Here is a 26,898-nt window from a genome sequence, read left to right as displayed (position 1 = left end):
TTCAAAAGGAAGCAGACGCTTCTTTGCTGGCAGGGACTCAGCCAATGAAAAGCCACGGCCTCTGCGTCACTACAGCCTCCCAACTTCCTCTCCCCCTCTGTAAAAGGCTTCTTTCCCCCTGCCAGGTGGTGGCTTGCCGTGGTTGTAGACAACCAACTGTGATTCTCTCTGACCCCAAATAAACCCATCCTTGCTGGAGAAATATATGGCTACTTGTTTCAGGTCAACAATATAATTAAATATACACATGTGTAGTTTTTACATGAATGAAAATATGCTTTACATACTATTCTTGACTTTTATTTCTTAGTCTAATGCTATAACCTGAATATTGTTCTACAGCCCAGAGAGACTTTAATTCTTCTTGACGTCCATATTGTATTTTATCTGTCAGGATTCAGTGCATGAAACAGAAATCAATCCAAGTACTTCAGATAGGAAGGGATTTAAATATGGTACTTACGCAGTTGTAGGCTGGTTCAAGATACAGAAGACAGCAATGTGCTACCAAATACCAGTTTCAAGGGCAGGGGGTCGGCTGATTGCTGATGTTTTTCTACTGCTAGAGCCCACAGCGGCCTCAGATCCCCCTGAGGCTGGTGACCAGGCTCTGACTGCTGCATCTGGGCTGTGGCCTCTGGATAATGACAAGGCTGATAACTAGACTTTGGAATGTTGAGACTGGCTGTAAACACTAATGAGCTGACAGCTCATTACAAGGGAGGCCTTCCTCTAACTTCCAGCTTCCAAATCTTACACACACACACTGCTTGGTGGAAGCAAATTCTTGAGAACCCTAGCTGCAAGAGAGTTTGAGAAAAATAATTTCTTCTTCTGGAAAAGAATGGATGCTAAATGCTAATTGACTATAAACCACACAGTGTTCCCCGGTAGCCACCCACTGTAAATTACTCAATCAGTCCTCAGCTGTGTGTGTTCCGTGTGTATGATACGTAGGGTTCTCAGAGCATTCTGCTGTCACAAACAAGGCACCAACACGTGTCAATCTAAATATGTCTTTGAGCACCTTTGAAATTCTAAGAATAAATTTTAAGAATTTAATTCTAAATTCTGCAGTAAATTCAAAGAATTAAAATAGGGGCTACCTTTGGTTTGTTGATTAAAAAAAAAAAACTAATAATCAGTCAATCTAAGAAAGACATTGAAATTTTCATTCAAGACAAACTGAGGGTTATAACCTGGGAACAGCCTCTCAGAAAGCTCTAAGAACTGTTCTGCTAGTTAAAGGTCAAAGCACACGTATTCATGAGGTTTTGAGACAGAAGGCTATACACTAAAAGACATATTATCAACATTTGGCACAATCCTGATCTAAATGTACAAACCTAGTAGAGGGTCATGTGTTGCTGTGGACCCTTCCAAGATTAAGCAGAAAGGTTATCTCCTAAGGAATTACCTTGTTGATGCTAGGAAAATGTTGCTCTTAATGGTTGAGCAGCTATTTCTGTGGATGGGTAGGTTTGGTCAGTAAATGATGAGGTTACACAATGTACCGTGGAAGGGAGAGAGGAGATCAAAGGGCAGGGGAAATTTTCTTGTTTAAATTATCCTTGCCTTAGACTACAAACTTTTATTTCATCAATAAAAATTGATGAAAAAATTGTACACATCTCTACATGGTGAGATGGGAAAAAACTCATTCCACGCTGCCTGAAATACAAATGACATTAGTAGTTCAATTGTGACCCCAAAGATAGATTAAATTATTTTTAAAAATGCTAACCGTGTGACATTTTAATCATACAGAAGAACATCCCACACCTCCACTTGTTCTCCCAGCTCTGTGATACAAATGAAACGCCGTCATTCCCCCGCTTAAAACCTGCAGTGGAGCTGGGTTTCTAGGTTCATGCTTCTCACCAAATCTCCAGCCGCCGTGAATTCATGGTGTTTACCAATCCTGCCCTGAGGTCAGCACAGGAATGGGTGTGGCTAACCAGCCAGCCACCAGGGAGGGAACCTAGACTTTGCTAGTGCTGCATCCTGACCGCCTACGCCACACCCAGGCAGAGGTAATAACAGCGACTAGCATTCTTGGAGTGCTTGCCAGAGACCACGTTCCTTCTTTCAATTCCTGGGATGATCCTTAGAGGAGTAGGAGAACTTGCCCAAGGTCAGAGGCTGCCCTTGCCACCCTCCTAGGATGTGAATTTGTTCTGTGGTTCATGACTAAGCCGGAATTCCTGACATACGAGTCTGGCAGAGGCAAAGGAACTAATATTTGGTGTAGCCAAACAAGGGGTAGAATCCCAGTCTCAGGAAAACCCACAAAGGGTTCTACAGCTGCAGATTCCACCTCATACCGGCGGTTCTTATTGTGATGATGAGCAAGAAAGTGACTGCAAATTAAAATAAATCTACTACTGGAAAAGCAATGCATAGTGCGTGTATATATTCATTTAGTCCATCAACCAGGGATTCCTTCATTAACTGTCTGCTATTTGCAGAATACTGGAGGTCTGTGGGGCCAAGAAAATAAGACAAGGTACAGCTGCCTTATGCTCTCAAGGAATTTACAATCACTTTCAGTTCAGTTCAGTTCAGTTCAGTTCAGTCACTCAGTCGTGTCCAACTCTTTGTGACCCCATGAATCGCAGCACGCCAGGCTTCCCTGTCCATCACCAACTCCCGGAGTTCACTCAGACTCACATCGATTGAGTCCGTGATGCCATCCAGCCATCTCATCCTCTCTCTCGTCCCCTTCTCCTCCTGCCCCCAATCCCTCCCAGCATCAGAGTCTTTTCCAATGAGTCAACTCTTCGCATGAGGTGGCCAAAGTACTGGAGCTTCAGCTTTAGCATCATTCCTTCCAAAGAAATCCCAGGGCTGATCTCCTTGCAGTCCAAGGGACTCTCAAGAGTCTTCTCCAACACCACAGTTCAAAAGCATCAATTCTTCGGCACTCAGCCTTCTTCACAGTCCAACTCTCACATCCATTCATGACCACAGGAAAAACCATAGCCTTGACTAGACAGACCTTAGTCAGCAAAGTAATGTCTCTGCTTTTGAATATACTATCTAGGTTGGTCATAACTTTTTTTCCAAGGAGTAAGCGTCTTTTAATTTCATGGCTGCAATCACCATCTGCAGTGATTTTGGAGCCCCCAAAAATAAAGTCTGACACTGTTTCCACTGTTTCCCCATCAATTTCCCATGAACTGATGGGACAAGATGCCATGATCTTCATTTTCTGAATGTTGAGCTTTAAGCCAACTTTTTCACTCTCCTCTTTCACTTTCATCAAGAGGCTTTTAGCTCCTCTTCACTTTCTGCCATAAGGGTGGTGTCATCTGCATATCTGAGATTATTGATATTTCTCCCGGCAATCTTGATTCCAGCTTGTGTTTCTTCCAGTCCAGCGTTTCTCATAATGTACTGTGCATAGAAGTTAAATAAGCAGGGTGACAATATACAGCCTTGACATACTCCTTTTCCTATTTGGAACCAGTCTGTTGTTCCATGTCCCGTTCTAACTGTTGCTTCCTGACCTGCATACAGATTTCTCAAGAGGCAGGTCAGGTGGTCTGGTATTCCCATCTCTTTCAGAATTTTCCACAGTTTATTGTGATCCACACAGTCAAAGGCTTTGGCATAGTCAATAAAGCAGAAATAGATGTTTTTCTGGAACTCTCTTGCTTTTTCCATGATCCAGCGGATGTTGGCAATTTGATCTCTGGTTCCTCTGCCTTTTCTAAAAAACCAGCTTGAACATCAGGGAGTTCACGGTTCACGTATTGCTGAAGTCTGGCTTGGAGAATTTTGAGCATTACTTTACTAGCATGTGAGATAAGTGCAATTGTGCGGTAGTTTGAGCATTCTTTGGCATTGCCTTTCTTTGGAATTGGAATGAAAACTGACCTTTTTCCAGTCCTGCGGCCACTGCTGAATTTTCCAAACTTGCTGGCATATTGAGTGCAACACTTTCACAGCATCATCTTTCAGGATTTGAAATAGATCCACTGGAATTCCATCACCTCCACTAGCTTTGTTTGTAGTGATGCTTTCTAAGGCCCACTTGACTTCACATTCCAAGATGTCTGGCTCTAGATGAGTGATCACATCATCACGATTATCTGGGTCATGAAGATCTTTTTGTACAGTTCTTCTGTGTATTCTTGCCACCTCTTCTTAATATCTTCTGCTTCTGTTAGGTCCAGACCATTTGTGTCCTTTATGGAGCCCATCTTTGCATGAAATGTTCCCTTGGTATCTCTAATTTTCTTGAAGAGATCTCTAGTCTTTCCCATTCTGTTGTTTTCCTCTGTTTCTTTGCATTGATTGCTGAGGAAGGCTTTCTTATCTCTTCTTGCTATTCTTTGGAACTCTGCATTCAGAAGCTCATATCTTTCCTTTTCTCCTTTGCTTTTCGCCTCTCTTCTTTTCACAGCTATTTGTGATTAGAACAGATAAATACACACCAAACACTGGAGTAACAAGTAGGGTTCAAGACAACACAGGATCTTTGTAGTGGCCATAAGAAATTTGAAAAAAATTTACACTCTAAGTTTATATTTTAAATATAATTTGTTTCATGGGATTTTCCAGGCAAGAGTACTGGAGTGGGTTGCCATTTTCTTCTCCAGGGTCGTATCATACAGTCCTATCAAAAAAAATGACAGCTGTAACTTTATTAACCCACTACTGTGGGTTATACGAAAGGGGAAAAAAAAAAAAAAAACCTCTTAAAGGGCTCTAACAGTGAATATGTTAAGGTTTTTCAGCACAGCTACAGGAACTTTAGCGATCTATCATTATGTGCTCCATTCAATTTTCAACTCCATGAAAATTACATGTACTTTTGGAGGGTGCTGGAAGTTTTTATTTACTTATTTTATTGAAGTATAGTTGATTTACAATATTGTGTTAATTTCAGATGTACAGCAGAGTGATTCAGTCATATATATATATACATTTTTGGATTATTTTCCATTATATATTATTACAAGATATTGAATACAGTTCCCTGTGTTAGTAAATCCTTGTTGCTTATCTATCTTATGTATAGTAGTTTGTATCTGTTAATCTCACACTCCTAACTTATTCCTCCACCCTCCCCTTTCCCTTTGGTAGTTTTCTGTGTCTGTGAGTCTGTTCTGTTTTGTATATGCATTTGTATTAATGTCTAGACTTCACATATAGACGGTATTACATTCGCCTTTGTCCAGCTTACTTCACTTAGCATGACATTCTCCATGTCCGTCAATGTTGCTGCAAACGGCAGTGTCTTGCCCTCCCTTCTCGTGGCTGAGTCATGTTCCACTCTATCTGGGCCACACCGTCTTAATCCACTCCTCTATTGGTGGCATCTAGTTTGTTTCCATGTCTTGGCTACTGTGAATGGTGCTTCTATGAACACTGCGGTGCAGGTATGTTTCCAAATTTGAGTTTTCTTCATCTTTTCCTGATAAATACCCAGGAGTGGGATTGCTGGGTTACATGGTTAATTTCTAGTTTTTTAAGGAACCTTCATTCTGTTCTCCATAGTGACAGTACCAGTTTCCATTCCTACCAACAGTGCAGGAGGGTCCACTTTTCTCCACCCTCTCTGGCGTTTACTATTTGTGGGCTTTTTGGTGACAGCCATTCTGACTGGAGTAAGGCAATAGATTCTTCACTGTGGTTTTGATTTGCATTTCTCTACTTATTAGCAATGTTGAGGGTCTTTTCACGTGCCTATTGGCTATCTGCATGTCTTCTTAGGAGAAATGTCTACTGAGGTCTTCTGCCAATTTTCTGATCGGGTTGTTTTTTCTATATTAAGTTGTATGAGCTGTTTATGTATTTTGGATTTTTGTTGTTGTTCAGTCACTCAGTGGTGTCTGACCCTTTGCTACCCCTTGAACAGCAGCACACCAGGCTTCAGGCTTCCCTGTCCTTCACTATCTCCTGGAGTTTGCTCAAACTCATGTCTATTGAGTCAGTGATGCCATCCAACCATCTCATCCTCTGTCGTCCCCTTCTCCTCCTGCCCTCAATCTTTCCCAGCATCAGGGTCTTTTCCAATGAGTCCGCTTTTTGCATCAGGTGGCCAAAGTATTGGAGCTTCAGCTTCAACATCAGTCCTTCCAGTTTTGGATATTAACTCCTTATCAGTTAGACTGTTTACAAATATTATCTTCCAAACAGATTGCCTTTTTGTGTTGTTTATGGTTTCCTTTGCTGTGAAAAATCTTCTAAGTTTACTTGGGTCCCCTTGTTTAGTTTTTCTTTTCTTTCCTTAGGATACTGGTCTAAGAAAGTATTGCTGTGATACATGTCAGAGAACATTTTGCCTATATTCTCTTCCAGGAGTTTTATGGTGTCCTGACTTATATTTAGGACTTTAAACCATTTTGAGTTTATTTTTGTGTACGGTGTGGAGTGTCCTAGCTTCAGTGATTTACATGTAGCTTTCCAGCGTTCCCAACATCACTTGCTGGAGAGACTGGCGTTTCTCTACCGTATACTCTCATCGTCTCCTTTGCTGAAGACTAATGGACCATAAGCGTGTAGGTTAATTTCTGGACTCTACTCTGTGCTGTGACCCATATGGCTGTTTTCATGCCAATACCACTCTGCTTTGATTACTGCCCCTCTTAGTATTGTCTGGACTCTGGGAGGCTTATACCTTCAAATTTGTTCTTTTTCCTCATGATTGCTTTGGCAATTCTGCATCTTTTGTGGTTCCATATACATTTTAGGATTATTTGATCTAGTTCTGTGAAAAACACCATGAGTATTTTGATATGGATTGCATTAAATCTATAGATTGCTTTAGGTAGTATGGCCATTTGAATAATATTATTCTTCTAATCCAAGAGCAGGAAATTGCATGTATTATTAATCCTAGTTCTAATTTCTACCAAAGTCAATGATTTTGCTGAGATGTATTAGTAAAAACTTCCCATAGAAATCATTAAAATAAAACAAAAAAAAGCCCTGTCCCCTGTGAATAAACCTGAAGAGTAGCAAATAGTCCCTCTCTCATCAGCTAAGGCGCCTGGGGAGGGAAGGCGTGTGTACCGCCAGTCTTGGCCAGCTGGATGTGCCTCTGTGGGTGAGGGGAGGGCATAGCCTGAGGTGGATACGTCACGGCAGCCAGCACTCATGCCATCCTGCTGGAGGATGGAGCCTGGGAGAATGGCCTGAGCACCTATCCAACGGTCACAGACTATTATGGGATGTAACTTTGACTGTGGGTTGACCCCGTCGGCTCCTGTCCTCTGTTTAGTTCACATTCTAGCTCAATGGACTGGCTCCCCAATAACCTGACAGTAAGTTCATTCTGTTTGTCTAAACTAGAGGGACTCAATAGTTGCTTTTTGCCATCGGGAATACAGAGGAATCAAAGCCTGGGGAACTTGGGGCCGGGGCTTGAGGGCATTGAGTGTGTACACGGTGGGTAGTGGGTGGTGCTGCTGAAAGAACACGCCGGGGCCTCTGTTATCGACAGTGGCAAGAGTACTTCAGCCTGCTGCTTACTTAAAAAGCAAGAGGCAGCTTGGGCCCCTACTTTCGCCACCTGCTGTGTGACCTTTTAAAGCCTAAGTTTATCATTCACCCTTTACAGTGAGGAGGACACAGAATCTGTAAGAGCCCTTCCTACATGAAGACTCTGGAAGGGCTGTCTTTGGGCAGTCTAGGCATCCAAGGTTGTGGCTTTCAAAATGCATTTATTCTTTGTTCAATAAATACCTATAGGCCATATGTTTCTAATAACAAAACAAGAAGCTATTAAACTAAGTCACCATAACTAATACTTACTGAATATGTATTAGGCTCTACATTATACTATATTATTAAATACTATATTGTATGTACAGTCTTCCCAGGTGACTCACTGGCTAAAGAATCGCCTGCCAATGCAGGATTTGATCGCTGGATCAGGGAGATCCCCTGGAGATGAAAATGGAAACCACTCCAGTATTCTTGCCTGGGAACCCCACGGACAGAGGAGCCTGGAGGGCTAGAGCCCGCGGGGCCACAGCGAGCCGTACATGGCAGAGGCGGGGAACGTGGGCGCCGTGTGCAGGGCAGGCCTCATCCCGCTGTGTCCACTTTCCTGCGCTTTGCAGTCACTGCATCTTTTACAGGCTGAAGGGTCTGGCAACACCAGTTTGAGGAAGTCCATTATTTCAGTAGCATCTGCTCATTTTGTTTTTCTGTGTCCCATTTTGGTAATTCTCGCCATATTTCAAAGTTTTTATTATTATATTTGTTATGGCGACTCGGGATCCATGATCTTTGATGTCACTGTTGTGATTGCTTTGGGGCACCACAAACCACAGCCGCACACAACAGTAAACTTAGCTTTAAATGTTGTATGTGTTCTGACTTCTCCACTGACGGGCTAGTTCCGCATCTTCACCTTCTCCTTGGGCCTCCCTATTCCTTAAGACACAATAAATTGAAATTAGGCTAATTCCAGTGGTCATGTATGGATGTGAGTTGGACTGTGAAGAAGGCAGAGTGCTGAAGAATTTATGGTTTTGAACTGTGGTGTTGGAGAAGACTCTTGAGAGTCCCTTGGACTGCAAGGAGATCCAACCAGTCCATCCTAAAGGAGACCAGGCCTGGGTGTTCATTGGAAGGACTGACGCTGAAGCTGAAATGCCAACACTTTGGTCACCTGATGTGAAGAGCTGACTCATTGGAAAAGTCTCTGATGCTGGGAGGGATTGGGGGCAGGAGGAGAAGGGGACAACAAAGGATGAGATGGCTGGACAGCATCACCGACTCGATGGACATGGGTTGAACTCACTCCCGGGAGAACTCCAGGAGTTGGTGATGGTCAGGGAGGCCTGGCGTGCTGTAGTCCACGGTGTCACAAAGAGTCGGACAAGACTGAGTGACTGAACTGACCTGAAGAGGCCAACAGTGTTCAAGAGGCCTCTAAGTATTCAAGTGAAAGAAAGAGTCCTACATCTTTCACTTTAAATCAAAACAGAGAAACAGTTAAACTTGATGAGGAAGATATGTCAAAGGGCAAGATAGGTCCAAAACTAGACCTCTGACACCAAGCAGTTAGCCAAGTTGTGAATGCAAAGGAAAAATTCTTGAGAGAAATGAAACATGCTTCTCCAGTAAACACAAAAATGATGTGGGGGGAGGGGACAAAAAAACAGGAAAACAGCCTTATTGTTGATGTGGAGCAAGTTTTAGTGGTCTGGGTGAAAGATCAAAACCGCCACCACATTCCCATAAGCTAAAACCTGATCCAGCGCGAGGTCCCGAGTCTCATTTCAGGAGGGCTGACAGGGGTGAGGAGGCCGTGGAAGGCAAGTCTGAAGGTGGCAGAAGCTGGCTCTTCAGAACATCTGCCCAAGATAACGAATGAAAGTGTCTACACTAAACAATAGGTTTTCCGTGAAAACAAAACAGTCTTTTCTTGGAGGAGGATGCCTTCTCGGGCTTGCATAGCGGAAGAGGAGAAGTTAATGCCCGACTTCAAAATTTTCAAGCGTAGGCTGACTCTCTTATTAGGGGCGACAGCAGCTGATGACTTGCGGTTGAAGACAATGCTCATTTTACATTCCCCAAACTCTAGAGTCCTTAAGAATTACACTAAAGCGACTCTGCCTGTGCTCCATAAACGGGGGAAATGCTGAATGACAGGACCTCTGCACACAACGCGGTTTCCCGAATATTTTAAGGCCACATTTGAGATCTACTGCTCAGAAAAAAAATTCTTTTCCAAGTAGGACTGCCTGTGGACAATGGTCACCCAAGAGCTCTGATGGAGATGTACAGTGAGGTTTTCACTGTTTTCATGCCTGCTAACACAACTTCCATTCTGAGGCCCATGAATCAAGGAATAATTCTGAATTTCAAGTCTTATTATTTAAGAACTATGTTTTATAAGGGTACAGCTGCCATCAACAGTGATTCTTCTTATGGATCTAAGCCAATTAAACCGAAAACCTTCTGGAAAGAATTCACCATTTTATATGCCATGAAAAACATTTGTGATTCCTGGGAAGAGGTCAAAATATTAATATTAGTAGGAATTTGGAAGAAGTCCGTCCCAGCCCTCTTGGATGACACTGAGGGGGTTCAAGATTTCCGTGGAAGAAGTAACTTCAAATGTGATAGAGACAGCATGAGAACCAGAATTAAAGTGGAACCTGAAGCTACAGATGAATTGCTGCAACTTATGACGAAACTGTCATGAATGAGAGCTTCCTGCTCATGGAAGGAGTTTCCTGAGATGCCATCTACTCCTGTAAACACGCTGTGAAGCCTGTTGAAGTAGAAACAAAGGATTCTATTACGTAAACCTAGCTGATAAAACAGCAGCCGGGTTTGAGAGGATTGACTCCAAATGTGGAAGTTCTACTGGGGGTAAGATGCTATCAAACAGCATTGCATGCTGCAGAGAAATTGTTAAAGGAAAATTGCCTAGATGAGGCTAACTTAATTGTTGTCTTATCTTAAGGAATCACTGCAACCACTCCAGGCTTCAGCAGCCAACCCCCTGATCAGTTAGCAGCCATCAGCACCAAGGTGAGACCTTCTACCAGAGAAGATTACAGCTCATTGAAGGCTCAGGTGCTGTTTAGCATTTTTTAGCCATAAAATATTTTTCAAATAAGGTAGGTACATTGTTTGCTAGGCATAATGCTATTGCATACTTAATATACAGCATTATATAAACGTAACTCTTATATCCTGGGAAGCCCTCCAATTCATGTGACCTGTTTGTTTGCAATATCTGGATTATTGCATTGGTCTAGAACCAAACCTGCAATGTCTCCAAGGTATGTCTACATTAGGCACGATATGTATTACACTACAAAGAGAGTATTATTTAATTCCATGGACATAAGGCATGATACTTTAAAATAGGTGCTGTGAGTATTGATGCTCTATAGATACAGAGGGCTTCCCAGGTGGTGCTAATCATAAAGAACCTGCCTGCCAATGCAGGAGACGCAAGAGAAGCAGGTTCGATCCCCAGGTGGGGAAAATCCCCTGGAGAAGGGCATGGCAGCCCACTCCAGTATTCTCGGCTGGAGAATCCCAAGGACAGAAGAGCCTGGCGGGCTAGAGTCCATGGGATCGCAAAAAGTCAGACACCACTGAAGCAACTTAGCACGCATAGATACAGAAGACTGAAGCTCACAAAAGTTAAGCAGCTTGTCCAAATTACCCAGTTAATTAGAGGAGAAGTCAGGATCTAAATCTAGGCCTGCTTGGTGGAAAAGCATGTGATTTTAACCTCTTAATTAGATGTAAAAAAGAAAAAAACTGTGCCACCAAAATAAGAAATTGCTAATTCTTTAAATTTATCTTAGCTTGGGTTCCCCTCCGAGCGAATTTGAGACAAGGCTTTGAATGTATGTGAGGTCATCTGAGAGGGAATCTCAGGAGGCCCAGGGTGAGGAGGTCATGAGGAGAAAGGAGAGGGGCTGATGAAGGATGCATTAACAAACACACTTCTGTGTGGGGTCGGTCCCCTTTGGAACTTTGAGACACTGTAGAACACAGCTCAAAACGGACCCACCAAGGAGAAAGGAAGCTGGCATATTTACCTGCCAATTCTCATCCTTTATTGACTGATTGAGGCTCCTAAAGGGATGAATTCCCAGCCATTTCTGGTCTGCAGCATACACATGCTGAGCCAGAGGTGCAGGTGTTTAAGCAAGGATGTCCTTGGTGTACGTGGGAACCACCCGTGCAGTACAGGAGACCTTTGGGTTAGGCCCATGAGATATGAGCGGGACATCGACAGCATCTGCTACAGGACATGAGCTAATTCAGAACAATCACCAGAAATTTTACTAATTGTATTAGAACAGCTTACTTCATAAATAAGTGAATTTCTGCTTTAGTCAAATTGTAGCAAAATAAATTAACTTTCAGCTTTAATTCTCAGTTTAAGGAAGTTTTATAATATAAAAACAAAGTAAGTAAATGATGTTCATTTCCAAGACCATAGTACAACTGATTACAGGTGGAATTACATATTAAAAAACATTTGCAGCATTAACTGGGCCAACCAAGCATTACTTTGGAGTATCACTGCTGCTGCTGCTGCTAAGTCACTTCAGTCGTGTCCAACTCCGTGCAACCCCATAGACGGCAGCCCACCAGGCTCCCCTGTCCCTGGGATTCTCCAGGCAAGAACACTGGAGTGGGTTGCCATTTCCTTCTCCAATGCATGAAAATGAAAAGTGAAAGTGAAGTCGCTCAGTCGTGTCCGACTCCGTGCAACCCCATAGACGGCAGCCCACCAGGCTCCGCCATCCCTGGGATTCTCCAGGCAAGAGTACCGGGGTGGGGTGCCATTGCCTTCTCTGGAGTATCACTAACCATTGTCAAATAAATAACTGCTGCTTTCACACGGAATATGTAAGTACATGGGATTGAATTGCCCCTGCAAGTCTGAAAGTCTACAGGTGTTCTGGAGGATGTGGTCTTGTTTCATTGAAATGCCATCCTAATGACTTTTCCAAATGAATCGTGTATATACCCTTGTGACCTAAGTTTTATTTGATTTTGTTACATCAAACCACCCTAAACATACAAACTGGTGAAAATCTGTTCAGCTACTTTTTCATCCTATAGCAATAAGCAAGCAAAGACTCCGTTTTATTTAAGAAACCCCATTTTCTTTATATAGGTAACAAATTGCATTTCAGAACTGAAATAGACACGGATAGTAAACAGTCAGATTGAAATTTCCCCAGAGTTCAGAACTGTTTTAAAAATTGTTTGCTTCCTTCTCATATAGTTTTTAATTGGTTCTAAATCATGAATGCCAATAAATGCTTTTCCTATGCTTCTCGTAGTAGAGGAAGAGGAGGCCCAAACACTTTCCTTTTAAAATATTGATTCCTGTATGTTGACTTTGTAATTGATGAGTTTGCAGGTAGGTTAGAGACTGGCAGTTTAAAAATAAAGCATTTGTTATGGAGAAATGAGAAATTAATTACAGAATTTTTAGATTTACCCTCTGAATGTGGAGGGACTCAGTGAAGAAGTTCTTGAAGAAAAATGGAAAGGGGGAGAGAGATGCCAATTCAGTGTAACAGCTAACTTGAGGGTGTACTCCTAGAAATACTCAATTATCATCAAATCCTAGGCTGAAAAACCCTCTAGCTTTTTAGCTTTGAGTTTATTTCCTATAAATACCTTAGCCACTGAGTTTATTTAGTGGAGGCTGCAGTTATTGCCTCATAGAAAGAAAGCACCCACAACTCATCCTCTTAAGGAGAGAGGGAGAGAGACTGATATAAATCCAGAGGTGGGTCAAAGAAGATTAAATATCCCCAGAGTTTGAAAAGCTGAAAACTTGTTGATGGGAAATATATACTCATTCTAAAAAAATTTTTTGGCCTTCTAAGAAAGCATGGCAGAAAAATCCAAATGTGGCTTGGGATTATAATATTCATTTAATATATTTAATATGTGGCTATTACCATCGATATTTTCTTTAAATCTAGAAAAGTGTTTCAAAGGATAATTAGACTGAATAACAACTTAAAAATGAAATTATTTCCATCATAATCAAAGTCTTGTTTCTAATTTAACATTCAGTATTTGAACCCATCTAGGTGGCTAAGCTGGTAAAGAATCTGCCTGTGATGCGGGAGACCTGGGTTCGATCCCTAGGTTGGAAAGATCCCCTGGAGAAGGGAAAGGCTACCCACTGCAATATTCTTGGGCTTCCCTTGTGGCTCAAATGGTAAAGAATCTGCCTGCGATGCAGGAGACCTGGGTTCGATCCCTGGGTTGGGAAGATCCCTTGGAGAAGGGAAAGGCAACCCACTCCAGTATTCTGGCCTGGAGAATTTCATGGATTCCATGGAGTCACAAAGAGTGGGACAAGACTTTCACAGGTGGCCAAACTTGGGAATTTGGAGAATTTTTTTTTTTTTTACTACAGTTCAGCAGGCAAAAACTTAATCTAAAACTGCCAGAGCTTGAACTCTATGAATACACAGTCACCCTTGTAAAATTCTCTGCCTGTTTGCTTTGTCTGCAATGATTTCTCAGGGCTCAGGTGTAATTTACATTGATAATTTGCTTGCGTTAGGACACTGGGAATGCAGAAAATATATTATCTGTCCTTTGCAACTGTTATCACCAGTCTTACCATTAGAATTATTATATGGGATTATCTTGTTATTGATATCTGCTCACAGATATAGATAAATATTTGAGGTAAAAAACAACAACTTTACTTGAAATGATAAAATATAACCACTTCTAAGACATGATATCTTATCACTGCAGATGGTGATTGCAGCCATGAAATTAAAAGATCCTTACTCCTTGGAAGGAAAGTTATGACCAACCTAGATAGCATATTCAAAAGCAGAGACATTACTTTGCCAACAAAGGTCCGTCTAGTCAAGGCTATGGTTTTCCTGTGGTCATGTATGGATGTGAGAGTTGGACTATAAAGAAAGCTGAGTGCCGAAGAATTGATGCTTTTGAACTGTGGTGTTGGAGAAGACTCTTGAGAGTCCCTCGGACTGCAAGGAGACCCAACCAGTCCATCCTAAAGGAGACCAGGCCTGGGTGTTCATTGGAAGGACTGATGTTGAAGCTGAAACTCCAATACTTTGGCCACCTGATGCGAAGAGCTGACATTTGAAAAGACCCTGATGCTGGGAAAGATTGAGGGCAGGACATTTGAAAAGGCTGACATTTGAAAAGACCCTGATGCTGGGAAAGATTGAGGGCAGGAGGAGAAGGGGACGACAGAGGATAAAGTGGTTAGATGGCATCACCGACTCAATGGATGCGAGTTTGAGCAAGCTCCAGGAGTTGGTGATGGACAGGGAGGCCTGCTGTGCTGTGGCTCATGGGGTCGCAAAGAGTCAGACACGACTGAGCAACTGAACTGAACTGTAGACATGATATAAAAATTTTAAATCCTACATATACAGTAGTAGAGATGGCTGGTCTCAGGTTTTCTTAATTGTTTTCAAAAATGAGAAAACAGAACCTGACTACCAGAGAGTGGGTAGGAATGCGGGGCTTCATTTCTTATCTCGCTATGTCTGTATTAATGGAAAAATGACCTCAGCATGTAGACTTCTGGATATTACATTTTCATAAACACAAGCACAAATGAAGTCACCAGTGCCTGCCATGAGTGCCTATTTATAGGTAGCAAAATTACTGTATTCCTGTCTTCTGTTATCTTTCTTCATTTTCAATTGTAAGCACAACTGTTTTTGTTCCTGTGCTTTGATCCATACATTCTCTTTGAACCAACCGTCTTCCTCTCTTTAGCAGCATCTCGCTCTCTTCCAAGGATTTCAAAATGTTTGTTCCGTTCTGCACACTCCACTCTGCCATTAAGACAGTGGTTCCTAGGAGAGCTGCTCGCTGCCCTGTGACCCAACTGCAATCGCACAACGCCACTTTCTGGAGGTGCTTACAGTGTGAAGATACTTGGTTCATAAATTAAATAAGATGACAAATTTACAAATGTTTCTGAGTGTTCAGTTATCCTCCTGAAGGTCAAGACTCACCGGCCCCATGAACCTGTTTCCGCGTCTCTGAAGTGAAGTGGGTAGAACGCACAGCCTGCAAGGATTCTTTTAACTCTAACATCTGTGCCTCGGCTGTGGGATCGGAAGGCCCAGGTTTGAATCCTGGGATATTTCTTTACTGCCACAGGAAAATCACTTAACCTATCCATTAATGAGGACAATAATCCCTGCCTAAGAGGGGTGACTATTACTAAGTCCACCAGGACTTCCCTGGTGGCTCAGAGGGCAAAGTGCCTGCACTGCAGGAGACCCGGGATCAGTCCCTGGGGCGGGGAAGACGCCCTGGAGAGGGAAATGGCACCCCACTCGAGTGTTCTTGCCTGGAGAATCTGATGGATGGAGGAGCCTAGTGGGCTACAATCCATGGGGTCACAAAGAGTCGCACATGACTGAGCAACTTCACTTTCACTTTTCACTTTAATAGGGATTACTAGAAAATCAAATAAGTTTATGCACGTAAAGCACATTGGACAGTGCTTGGCATATAAGTATCCTTTGATAATTATTCAAGTTAATTTTATAATATCTTTATTTTATAAGTATTCATTTAAGTCATGTATTTAACAATTATTTATTCAACACCTTACTTGGTATAGGTACAGGGGAAAGACATTATCACTAGTGTCAGGGATCCGAGGGTCTCCTGGAGAAGAAAATCAAGTAACCATATGATTACAGTTCGGGGCAGTAAGAGCCTTAACAGCAGAAAGAAGGCTGGGCCTGGGTGGGGTGGGCTCAGGGACGGCTTTGGGGCTGGATGAGATCACGTCTAAGTTAAATCCCCGCACTTGAACTACAGTAAAGCAGAGTCAGCACGGGCAGAGGGACAAAAGGAGCGAGGGGGGCCATACAGACGGAAAGTCTTGGCCGAAGACCCAGCCCAGAGTGTTCAGGACGGTAGCTGGTTCTGCACGCCTGGGGAGGAGGATGTCTGTGTGCGGCAGACAAGCTAGTGAGGCGGAGAGGACCAGCAGCTACGAGGGAGAGACCGGGGGAGGAGACTGAGAAGGATCGGTCGGAGGGGCAGGGGGAGAGTCAAGGATAACTCAGTTACACGGGCTCAGTTACACAAGCTGGAGCAGATACATCGCTACTTTACTTCCCTTTGTCTGGCTTCCTTTGAATTAAGTATTTTTTTCATGCTTCTGTTTTACCTGCACTATTGACTTATTAGCTAGACTCCTTTGTTTTGTTGGTTTTCCAGTGGTTATTCTAAGGCAAGCTTGACAGATTTTACTCTCTAGGCCCAGAGAGTAAATCTTTTAGGCTCTGCGGACCACACAGATATGAAAATAAACGGGCTTGGCTGTGGTCCAATAAAACTTCATTTATAAGGCAAGGCAGGTCAGATTTGGCTCACAGGCTACAGTTTGCTAACTCCTGCTCTAGGGTTTACAACATACGTCTTGAACTTACCACAGTATGCCTGTAAACAGTACTGCGCCAGGTCAAAGAATCGTTCAGAACGGCGCCACGGTTCATCTCCAGCTTTGCTCCTCTCTTCCTTTGTACTATTACTGTCATATTCTCAAAAATGTGTCCCGTGCATTCTATAACCTCCACAACACAGTTACTACTTTTGCTTAATGTCAGTGATCTTTTTTTAAGGATTTTTTAAATGAGAAAAGTTATTATTTTTTCTGCACATGCTACTATTTCTCCTGCTCTTTCTTTCTTTCAGTTCAGTTCAGTTCAGTTCAGTCACTCAGTCGTGTCCGACTCTTTGCGACCCCATGAATCGCAGCACGCCAGGCCTCCCTGTCCATCACCAACTCCCGGAGTTCACTCAGACTCGCATCCGTCGAGTCCGTGATGCCATCCAGCCATCTCATCCTCGGTCGTCCCCTTCTCCTCCTGCCCCCAATCCCTCCCAGCATCAGAGTCTTTTTCAATGAGTCAACTCTTCGCATGAGGTGGCCAAAGAACTGTGGCTTCAGCTTTAGCATCACTCCTTCCAAAGAAATCCCAGGGTTGATCTCCTTCAGAAGGGACTGGTTGGATCTCCTTGCAGTCCAAGGGACTCTCAAGAGTCTTCTTTACCTAGGTTCAAACTTCCTTCCGGTGCCACTTTCTTCTGCCTCAGCTGAGATGGAGATGGTTGGAACAGTGAGGAGGCTGGTCAGACATTTGTCTCTTTCGCCTTGTGGCCCCTTCACTTGGCTAGCTTGGCTTCCTCACAGCATAGCAGTTGCAGGGTGGTCAGAATTTTTATATGAAGTCTGGCCCTCCCAAGACTGGGTCGTGTCCGGGACCCAGGAAGCAGCTACCAGCTATTCTATTGCCTAAGCCTAAAAGTTATGCAGTTCCATTTCCACCGCATCTCCCGGTCAAAAAGCGAGTTACAGAGTCAGCCCAGATGAGAGCTATGCAGGTGTGTTGTGTGTAGGGTCCCTGAGGGTGAGGGGAGTGAAATACCCTTAAAGACAAGGACCAGTAGCCCAACGACTGTACACTGAGGAGCTGTCCCTTCTTCCTGCACACCGACATACACACAAGGCCAGGCCCAGGGGTGACAGAGATTCTCCTTCTGACAAAGCTCCTGGGCCAAGCAGGCCGCCCTACTTGGCGACACTCTTCTTTCCGACCCAGGAAAAATCATGGGAGGAGTTTGGCAGTGAGGACGTGCATTATCGTTTATCCCATCTCCCCTTTTCTCCCAAGAGAGCACCTCACTACTGCTGCTGCTGCTGCTGCTGCCAAGTCGCTTCAGTCGTGCCTGACTCTGTGCGACCCCATAGACGGCAGCCCACCAGGCTCCCCCGTCCCTGGGATTCTCCAGGCAAGAACACTGGAGTGGGCTGCCATCGCCTTCCCCGTAGCTAACGCTAGCCTATATAACGGGTGTTGTTGAACACATCAGTGATGCAGACTGCGTCCCGTTGTTTTCCAGGGTTGCAGACACACGGGAAACTGGCACTCTCCGAATAAAAACGGACACGTGTCGGCTGTTCTGTCTAGAGTATGTATCATTATTAGAGCTCGTTTTTTCTTCTACACGCCCATGTTTCTCTCCAGCTGATCACAATTTTGCTAAACTCTGACAGAAAGCTGCATGAGGAAAGTCACAGCGGTTATTAGAAAGTAGAGGGAAACCTAAATATTGCTAAACAGGTCATAAATGAAGCTTTAAAATGAGTAGCTAGATAGTCTGAGTACTGATTAGAGAAATTTTAAAGATTTAATTCCATGTGAGATTGGGTTAAAAAAATTAAACTATTTAATGAATTTACCCACACCCTATAGATATGAACATGCTTTAAAGAAGAAATGCTTTTTATGTCTTTAGTGAGTTTGAGGTTTTTTTTATTTTATGAACTAACCAGCCAAAATCAGTTTCTTCCCTGTAATTATATGCCTTTCCATTCAAACTAGAATGATAATCAAACAAAAAGTATTTATAACCAATGTTTTAAAATGAGTGCTTGTCGTCAAATTTCAGTGAAGAAAACAGTAAGAAAAAGCAGCCACAGACAAGGCAGGCAAGGTGCAGACGCTAAACGTGAGGGACTAAAAACTGCTTATAGAGAGTATGTTCCACCCTCGTAACAGAGACTCAAACTGATACCATAACGCGGTGCTGTTATTTTCCATCACAGCCATGAAAAGGTTTTAAAAGGTGGTATTTGATACGGGTAAGTGCCCAGTTGCTCAGTTGTGTCTGGCTCTTCGCAGCCCCATGGACTGTAGCCTGCCAGGCTCCTCTGTCCAAGGGGTTCCCAGGCAAGAACGCTTGGGCAGGTTGCCGCTTCCTTCTCCAGGGGATGCTAGTAAAGGTGCATTGAAATAGTCACCCACACATAGCTGATGGGAATGTAAAATGATGCGGCCTTTCTCAGTAAACTCGGCAATACACATGAAGAATAGTAATCATGTTCCTACCTTGTGACCTCGGATTTTCTCTTCAGAGATTCTATCCTAGGAAATAATCTGAGGGATAGACAAAGATTATGCACCAAGTTCGTTGTAATGGCAAAATTTATAAACTATTTCTGTCAGAATCATTTTAACTGCAAGTACCAGAAACCCTGATACAAGCTTACTTGAAGAAAAGAGAAATGTATCTCATATAAAAGTACAGAGGGGGAGGGAGGCAGGTTTCAGGGTTGCGATTCAGTGGTTCATCAATGTCATCGGAAAACTAGGTTTCATTAATCTCTTCTGCAGCCTTCAGAGCTGGAAGAAAGTAAGATGGTTGTCCATCCACAAGTCACAGTGGTCTCAAGAAGAAGAGAGTCTATTACTTCTTGTGTCTCTGTCTTAGGTGCGAGAAAACTTCCTCAAATCTCTCCATCAGAACTTCCCTTCACATCCTACTGGCTGGAGGCAGCCATATACCATTTCTGAACCAATCACTGGGAAAGAAATTGTATTATTCTTAGACCAATCAGGTCTGGGAAAAAGCTCCAGACACACCTTGGAATTGTTGAAAAATAATTTGGGGAGATTTCATATTGCTTTTTTTTTTCTTTTCTGTTTTCTTATCAGACTCTCTTTCGGAGTATTCCAAGCTGGTTCTGTTGCACTACTAAGCAATCGAATTTTTTTTGTGTGTGCCACTTTTCAACCTCCAGTCAAAGGCAGCAGAGAGCCTCAGGAGGCTGGGTGCAGTGGCAGCTTCAAATAACCTTTAGGAGGCAAGGAGATAAGCGCTTTGCCCAGGGATTCTTGCAGGAATCCTTCCATCGGAAAATTTCCTTTTAAAAAATTAAAGATCTGATCATAATCAAATGAGGTCTTCAACCCAAATTTTTGTTCAACTTTATTCTCGCTTTTCATTTCCTTGAGCTCTGTTGCCATGGCAACATCATGAACTGAGTAGTTCAGCCTGAATGCTTGTCCATGTCTGCGACGCTATTTAAACCTGCAAGGTTTTCTAAAAATGAGTCTTCATATTTTCTCTCTCAGTCTCTTCAGAAATCTTTCTGTGGATTTACGATGCATCGTCCTGATGGGAACTCCAGCTCTGTGTTCAACACATAAACAGCCTCTAAGAATTTTATCACAGGCTTCATTCTCACGCACAGAGATTATGTATAAAATGACACCTTATTTTTGCAGAATCATACAAATAGATGCATTCTGTGCTGTATGTTATACACTGTCCTATACTTTTTTCAGTAAATGTGATTATCAGAAAGTTCAAAAAAAGAAAAAAATCTTAAAATGTGAAAATCTTTACATAGCTAACAAAAGCACACAACCAAAAACTTTCAAAAACATGAGAGTAAAAAACATATTGAAAAAGAAATGATTGGTATGCTTTCCAATACAGGGTGCTATTGAAAAAAAAGTATATATTTAATATTTAAATTTACTGCTCCAATCTTGACAAGTTCTTTGAATGTTTCAGAAACTACACTGAAAGCATGATTCAACTCACTCTAAAGACTTTACGCTAATGAGATGCATTTTCTTTGTTTTCCTGAATTAGCATGAGAAGGCACGACATTAGCATCTTAATGCTTTCATGTATGTTGACTGAGTCAGCCTATTTAGGATGTGCAGCAGGAAAGTATGTTTGAGAAATTAACCGTTATCTTTCTTTTCATTTCTTCCTCTGCCTTTCTCTCCATCAGGCTATGTATTATTTCGATCAGATGGGGAATGGGGCAGAGTGAACTATGCTGGCTATCAGGCAGATGACTGCTCACACGCCACTTCCAGGTACAACGCTTGTGCTCCAGATGATGCGCAGGAACGGCAGAGAGCCGCTGGGCTTGCAGGAGCTGTGCGGACCAGCACAGTGGACCATAAACTGGGCTTGTGGACAACTGACACTCCAAGAGCTGTCTGGAACAACCTAACTGATGAAAGGCAGCTAGGGTTGGAACCAATCCTAGAATTGGGATGCAAAGCTCTCCAAAGAGACCATGTCTACAGTTTTTGAAGGTGAGCAAAATGGGGACTGACCAAGAAGGCCTAAATATTTCCCTCAGCTTGACAAAGCTTTAGAGGAGCTTGTCCTGGACCAAGGGCTTCCCAGGTGGCGCAGTGATAAAAGAATCCACCTGCCAATACAGGCAAGGCAGGAGACGTGAGGTTGGGAAGATCCCCCAGAGAAGGAAATGGCAACCCACTCTTCTTGCCTGGAAAACCCCACGGACAGAGGAGCCTGGTGGGCTGCAGTCCACGGGCTCAAAAAGAATCCTTGACGATAGGCTCCTGACCATCTCTTTCCTGGAGCACTTACTTTAGAAAACCTGCAGTTGTAAATTATTGTTCTCTTTGAAATGTAAATTTTATGCAACCCAGAAATGTTTTTCTCAGGGACAAAGGGAGCCGTCCTTTTGAAATTTAATCATCAAGAAAGATAGAGGCCCTGTCTCCTAGTCTCTGGCAGAAATTAGGAACCTAACTTCGATAAGTGACAATTAGTAAATATGGATAGCCTAATCACATTGACAGACAGCGCCCATAATTTTCCACTAGCTCATCTCAGCATTTAAAAATCCTCCCACTTTTCATGTCAATGGAACTGAATTCAATTTCTCTCCCCTATTGCAATCATATTGAATAAAGTTTTCCCTGGCTCTTTTACTGGTCTGGCACAATATTCCTTTTATAGGACTCAGAAGTAAACAATTAAGCTGTCATATAAAAATTTTAAAATTTTATTTATTGTACAGTTCAGTTTGTGTCATAAGACTTAAAAATAGAAACATTTCTGCTCTGTAGCTGGCTGAAAGCCTGGTTATTTTGTGTATTGGAGTCAGATTAAAAAATGAACTGTTTCCTTATATACCTGCTTCCTTTTTGGAATGATGTTTGCCTATTCCTCTTACCACTTAAGATGGTTCTATTTCTTCCCCAATTTGATCATTTATATTCTGTTCTGGAACATAAAAGTTATTCTCAAGATTGAAAGTAGGGTCTGTAAACTAAATAGCCTTGTTTCTGATAGACATTCAGCCAATGCAGAGAGAGTTGTATCCTTTCCTCAAAAGGCCAATGCACTTCAGTCGTGTCCACCTCTTGGTGACCCTATGGACCATAGCCCGCCAGGCTCTTCTGTCCATTGTGTTCTCCAGGCAAGAATGCTGGAGCGGGTTCCCATGCCCTCCTTCAGGGGATATTTCCAATCCAGGGATCACACCCGCGCCTCCTGTGTGCCCTGCATTGGCAGGCAGGCACTTTACCACTGGCGCCACCTGGGAGGCCCCATACATAGAATAGTCCCTTAGTCAAGAAGGGACAGTTCTAATCTCAGATTTATTTTCACAGCTTGAGAAGCAGATATAATTCTTTTTTCAGCTATAAATAACAAAGGTTTTAAATCCCCCATAACAGGAAGGAGCACTCTAATAGCTTTACTGCTGCTGTAAATAATGACCACAAACACAGTTCCATGGGTTAGAAGTCTGCGCACAGCCTCTCTCAACAGGGTCTGCTACTGAGGGCCTTCCCAAACTGAAATCAAGAAATCAAGGTATCAGCTGTGTTGGGCTCTTATCTGGAGACTCTGGGGAAGATCCTGCTTTCTGTCTCATTCAGATTGTTGTCAGAATTCAGTTCTCTGGGGCTTTACAGGACTAAGCTTCCATTTCCTTGATATGGCCTCCCCCATCTTTAAGCAACAGTGGTCAAATCCTTCTGATGCTTTGACTATCTGCCTTTATCTCCTGCTAACAGCTAGAGAAGTCTCTCCTCCTTAAATAGCTCATGTGACTACACTGGGCCTACCAGGATAATCCAGAGTAATCTTCCTATTCTAAAGTCATCTGATTAGTGACCTTAATTATACCTGCAAAGTCCATTCCGCCATGTAAAGTAACATATCCACAGGGGAGACATCACCAAGTAAAGATCAAGGGGACCAAAATTCTGCCTACCATAGATGAGTTTGGAATATATTTTGGAGGTGCAGGTGAAAAGATGTGCTTCAAAAAACATTTCGTATTTTATCTGATGAGACATTTACTCCTTCTTTAGAAACTTATTACAGGCCCCCATCATTTCCTTGCATAGGTGGCATTCATTAGTCCACAAATATCCTGTCTGAGGGCTTTCTATGTGCAAAGACAGGGGAAAGGCCACTCTCATTCAAGAAAAGTTTGAATGCAGTCATAGGAAGTGGTTTGTGAGGCAAAGACAGGATGAAACTAAGAATTTTTGAGTGTGGAAGTTACTCTCCCCACTGTTCTTCTATCTAGGTATGGTGGCATAAACAAGAGGAGAATAAATGAAGAGGAAGGCGATCTCAGCCTTGAGCTCACATACAACACGTGATGAGGGAAATAAGAAGTTTGTCATAGTAAAGAAGGGAAAATGGGAAAGAAGACACAGAAAGTCCTAAATAGGAAGAGGCCAGATAAAGGTAGAAACAGCCCTCGGTCCACGCATCACTGATCAGCTAACCGCTTTGGAAGGAAAAATGATCAAGGTTCATACATTTTGAAAAGAAACCGTTTTCATGTAAGTCAAATCTCACCACCTGGAATTAATCTGGTCATTTCCTAATGATAATGCATTGCTAATGGAATGCATTGAGATCCTTCACAAGTACATTATATGTACATACATGCAAACATATATACATATTCTTCGATAGGAGGACTCCTGTTCTGGGGACAAAAGTCCAAGTGGAGATCAAGCAGACAGCTTGATGAACGTAAGATAGGAAAATACAGAGAACCAAAGGGCCCCTTGGAGCGTGCTCCACTTTCTCTCAGAAGCCCAAGGCCTCTGCAAGAAACGCCTACAACAACCACGGAAAATGCATGTTTCATTCTGCTGCTCCTCCTTGCAGATACTGACTTGGATTTTTCATGAGAAACAAGCCCCCACCCATGATCCAACATTTAAAGCCTCTAGGTCCTTGTATGAGAAACAGATGAACAGATTTTGCTTTTCCTTGCTTTGGATCAGCTATAGCAATCACGCCCTCTAGCCTCTGAAATCTGTACTGCAAAGGCCATTTTAACAGCAGTTTTTTCGGCTTTATCCTCCTCAGCTTTGGTTCTTGAACGCAAAAGTCAGTAAAAAATGTGATTCAGATGCACAAAGACTCCTCCAGGTGAAAGTAAAGCAAGCGAGTAATCTCATCTGGCTGTGCAAATATGGCTATGGAGCAATTCATTTGCCTTCCTAGCTCTATTTTTTAAAAAAGAATGTTAAGTGGCATTTATGCTATATACTTTCGTATTACAGGAAGAATACTCCCTAAAATATTGCCAAGTAGGAAGTTATCCATCAATTCCTAATAAAGGCACACAGCTAAACTCATGATGACAAATTATGAAAGTTGCCTGCCTGACCTTCATTAACCATCTGGCATTTAGAATGCTAATCTGTAAAAAGCCACGTTGGCATCTATAAAAAAGACTTTCAGTTGATTTCTTTCTGCTGCTTTGAGATCATCGAACAGGAGGTCTGGGCACACTTACTGTTTGCTCACTTGTTCCTGTGACACCTTCGCGTCCTGTCTGCATGCCAGAACACACCTCCCCCGACAGAACAGCAGCGGTTCTCAGGGCGGGAGTATCAGTGCCACCATCTTGGGCCGCCTGTAAGAGAGCTTCATCCTCTTCCTCCTTGATTTTGAACAAGGCACACATTTGTACACACTGAAGACATTCTGCCAGTGGGTTTGGAATTCAGATTGGTTGTCAGGCTTTTGAAAATGCCTTCCTACCTGAATTGGATCACGGCTAATTGCTCTGATCAAGTGTAATACATACTTAGGAGAGGAAAAAAAATTATGAGAAGAGACTTCAGTCAATATAATTTTATTTCACGGACAGAGACAAATGACTGGTTTATTTGGGTGAGGAAACGTTAAAGATTAAATGCTCCCAGCAGTCGCTTTCTGGGTCTCCAAGCACAAATGACTGATCTCATTTGGCTATTTTAAAGGCTACTCAGAAATAAAGTGAGAGTAGTTTGAGAGATCTCCCCTAGTATAGAGAGTATTTGATTCATAGCAATAGCTATGTGTAGGGATTCCCAGGTAGCTCAGCTGGTAAAAAATCCGTCTGCCAATACAGGAGACACAGGAGACCTGGGTTCAATCCCTGAGTAGGGAAGATCCCTTGGAGAAGGGAAAGGCTACCCACTCCAGTATTCTGGCCTGGAGAATTCCCTGGACTATGGAGTCCATGGGCTTGCAAAGAGTCGGACACGACTGGGCAACTTTCACTTCACATACTTCAGTGGCTCTGTGCACTGGGCATTGTCTATTACACTGACTTCTGTTCGACAGCTCCATCTGAGAGTAGAAATAAACAACCCAGCATCACCTTGGAACTTTGAGAGCTGAAACTATCTTGGAACTTCAAAAGGTGTCACTTCAGAAATGAAGAAGTTGTGGGTGGTATGCTCAGGAGCTAGTGCGGCTGAACAGATCTCCCAGAGCCCAGGACTTTTCCTCGCATTTTCATTGTTTCACACTGCTTACAATTCTCATCAGTGAGAAACTAATTTGATTAACTAATATCAAAGGCTCGTATAAGGACCACAAACACCTCTGGGATGGTTAGTGTAATATCTGTCATTCAGAAATGTATGTATGTAACTGGGTGAGATTGCTTTAAAAAATCTTTGGGACAAGAAAGGATATTTTGTTTAAATTTCAAAACTGTATTGCAAGGGAGGAAATTAAGTATAAGTCCTGTTTAGGAGGCCTTCCTCTCTGGTATGGGCTTCCATGGGGGCTCAGATGGTAAAGAATCTGCCTGCAGTGCGGGAACCTTGGGTTCAATCCCTGGGTTGAACCACTCCAGTATTCTTGTCTGGGAAATCCCATGGGCTGAGGGGCCTGGTAGACTACGGTTATGGGGTTGCAGAGTTGGACATGACTGGGCCGCTGAGTCTCTCTGGTACTATGTGAGATCCCAGGTGGCCAGAATCCTGATGAGCCTGGTGCTGAGCTCATCCAAATTGAACTGAGACACTCACGATTTGTGATTATGTGGTTTCCTTGATCCTTGTATCCACTGCCTCTGCACCAAGTCAGCCACCGGGCACAACTGTCAACCCCACCACCTCTCCACTTCTAGGTTTTAGAAGGCAATTGTATTCAATACTTAGAGCTGGGTTCTCCCCCTCTTATTCAATTAACAGAGGCCTCACACTCTATACAATCTTGCTGTTTAAAAATCAAGACTTTGAAAAGTCATTAACCTTCCCCTGAGCAAGTGAGGCTCTAGACCTTCAGGATATTATTCTGCTGAGCACTTGTGCCCTGCTCTGTAACCAAGAATTAGGTAGAATCTCTCTAAGCTTCTTCCCTCATAGCTCAGTTGGTAAAGAACCCGCCTGCAATGCAGGAGACCCCGGTTTGATTCCTGGGTTGGGAAGATCCCCTGGAGAAGGGATAGGCTACGCACTCCAGGATTCTTGGGCTTCCCTGGTGGCTCAGCTGGTAAAAATCTGCCTGCAATGTGGGAGACCT

The 26,898-nt window shown here is 42.9% G+C and overlaps 1 pseudogene; it reads left to right on the top strand.

The window, feature by feature from the left end:
* The first annotated feature begins 7,997 nt into the window (after positions 1-7,997).
* LOC121819712 (tigger transposable element-derived protein 1-like) lies at positions 7,998-10,406 on the top strand (annotated as a pseudogene).
* Positions 10,407-26,898: the final 16,492 nt, after the last annotated feature.

This window comes from Ovis aries, chromosome 5 (assembly GCF_016772045.2).
Source record: "Ovis aries strain OAR_USU_Benz2616 breed Rambouillet chromosome 5, ARS-UI_Ramb_v3.0, whole genome shotgun sequence".
Taxonomy (NCBI): Eukaryota; Metazoa; Chordata; class Mammalia; order Artiodactyla; family Bovidae; genus Ovis; species Ovis aries.
The sequence above is the reverse complement of the archived record's forward strand: the minus strand, read 5'-3'. Positions and strand labels throughout refer to the sequence as shown.